Source organism: Jaculus jaculus, chromosome 19, assembly GCF_020740685.1.
Source record: "Jaculus jaculus isolate mJacJac1 chromosome 19, mJacJac1.mat.Y.cur, whole genome shotgun sequence".
In the NCBI taxonomy this organism is placed as follows: Eukaryota; Metazoa; Chordata; class Mammalia; order Rodentia; family Dipodidae; genus Jaculus; species Jaculus jaculus.
In genome coordinates, this window is record NC_059120.1 from 53,536,210 (window position 1) to 53,539,057 (window position 2,848).

Genomic DNA, 2,848 nt, shown 5'->3' on the forward strand with positions numbered 1-2,848 from the left:
TTCGCACTGGGTGTTGATGCGATTGCTTTACCCAGTACCATGGGCTCTGTGGTGGTATCAGTTGGGTTTTATATTATTCCCGTTGCTTGGAACATTTTAGGCGTTTAACGTCCGCTGATTGAATGAGTAAAGCAACAAGAAAGAAACACTTCCAGTACACTGGGAAAGCCTCTTGTTTCTATATTTGCTTCTCAAACTGGTGTTACTCCAGAGGACTGGGATAGCAAACTTACTGAAGAGCAGGTTGGTGTTCGAAGAAGCCCAGCTCTGGAACTAAGGATGGATGGAGGCAGCAGCAGTCGGTGGACACAAATGATAAATGTGCTCTTTTCTTTATCTTTTTTTTTGTTGTTTTGTTTTGGGTTTTGGAGGTAGAGTCTTACTGTAGCCCAGGCTGACCTGGAATTCACTATGTAGTCTCAGGATGGCCTCGAACTCACGGTGATCCACCTACCGCTGCCTCCCAAGTGCTAGGATTAAAGGTGTGCGCCACCACACCCGGCAAATGTATCTATCTATTTTTGAAGTTGCTTCTGATGCCTTTTAAAACAACTAACATGTAATATGCCTATTTCCTAAAAGCCAGTTAATATAAGATGGTTTTTGGTCAGAAGTCTCTTGAAAAGTTATAATAATTGCATTCATATATTAAGGATCCAGTAATAATTTTTTTTTTTTTCAAGGTAGGGTCTCACTCTAGCCCAGGAATTCACTGACCTGGAGTTCACTCTGTGTTCTCAGGGTGGCCTTGAATTCACAGTGATCCTCCTACCTCTGCCTCCCAAGTGCTGGACTAAAGGCGTGTGCCACCACGCCTGGCAGGATCCAGTAATTCTTTTTTTTTTTTTTTTAATTTTTATTTATTTATTTGAGAGCAACAGACACAGAGAGAAAGACGGATAGAAGGGGATAAAGAGAGAATGGGCACGCCAGGGCTTCCAGCCTCTGCAAACGAACTCCAGACGCGTGCGCCCCCTTGTGCATCTGGCTAACGTGGGACCTGGGGAACCAAGCCTCGAACCGGGGTCCTTAGGCTTCACAGGCAAGCACTTAACCGCTAAGCCATCTCTCCAGCCCAGGATCCAGTAATTCTTAACATAAGCTTGAAGCTAAAGCTTTACTAATTTCTGAAACTCCCGATGCGTGCGTGACCCTTGTAGCAGGTTGCACTGTTTGGTTTTAAGTCATTTCAAGTGGTTCACAGTTATTTGTGCATCTAGGGAAAAAAGCGCCAAGGATACTATATACATATATGTATATTTTTTCATCCCATAGATGAAATTAATAAAATAATGATCTCCATTTTTTTTTCAAATGGAATCATTTGTAAACAGCATTTGTTTCCAGTGCTTGCTCTGTAAGCCTTCCCAGTGGCAATGACAGACACATGGAGCCTAGGACAGGAAGTAGAAGCAGAATGCATCGGTTCTTGATTTGCAGCAGCCAGAGACCCTGGTGTGAGTGCACATGCACACGCACACACATGGAGACAGAAATAAAAACAGACCACAACGCAGCAACCAGAACACACCTTCGTATCTAAAGAAGTCAAACAGACCAAGCTTCTACCATTAGAACCTTAAGTTATCAACTGGTTAATTATCTCCTTAGAGGCTCAAGAGCTTATTTCAAAGGAAAAGAAATACAGGATCAGATTTAGTGGAAGGAAGGTCTGGGGCTATATATAGGATGTAACTCAGTGGTAGAGTGCCTGCCTGGCATATGTGAGGCCTGAGTACCACCCAGTAACATCCAAAACACACACACACACACACAGAGTGCTGGAGGGATGGCTTAGTGGTTAAGGCATTTGCCTAATAGCTGCACATAGAAGAAACAAACCATCAAAGTGTAAGAACAGAAACACCAGTTGAGGGCTGGAGAGATGGCTTAGTGGTTAAAGTACTTGCCTGTGAAGCCTAAGGACCCATATTTGATTCTCAGATCCCACCTAAGCCAGATGCACAAAGATGAGGCAAGCGCAAGGTCACACTTTGCCACTAGGTGGCGCAAGTGTCCTGGAGTTTAATTACAGTGGCTGAAGCCCTGACACACCAATTCTCTCTCTCTCTCTCGCTCGCTCGCTCGCTCGCTCTAAAATAAATAAATAAATAAATAAATAAATAAATAAATAAAAATAAGAAGCACCATTTGATACCTCTACTTACTCCTTACACAGCACATGGAAAGCTAGGCCATTTCATAACAAAAACATCTTATAGTTTATGATTTATTAAGTTCTTACAATATGCTCACTTTACTTGGATTATCCCATTGAGTGATTGCAATCCTAACAAGTTTTTTTGTTTTGTTTTGTTTTTTGAGGTAGGGTCTCACTCTAGTCCAGGCTGACCTGGAATTCACTATGTAGTCTCAGGGTGGCCTCGAACTCACAGTGATCCTTCTACCTCTGCCTCCCGAGGGTTGGGATTAAAAGGCGTGTGCCATCACTCTGCCCAGCTTCCTAACAAATTTTAAACATGAAAAAGCTAATGCCTGGAAGGTACAGTTATGAAGTAGAAAACATTCAAAAACACTTCATAAGTGTACCTTGCAGGCAAACTAGGAATTTGCCTTTGGCCATTCCTTCGCAGCCTATATCCTAGGAGACACACAGAGCCAAAAGCTGTTTGATACCATATTCGCTCTGACCACCATGCTGGGAAATAGTGACTGTCCCCAAGGGTGACCTCTGCAGGGTAGGGAACCAAACATTGCAGCCAGGCCTTGAAAATCCGGCGGGAGGACAGGTTCTCTGGCTGATCTCCCTCAGCGCTAAGTGGGTGCTGAGCAAAAGCTTACTTTGGCGTTCAGAGTCTCTATTAACAAAGAAACAAGTTTCCCAATG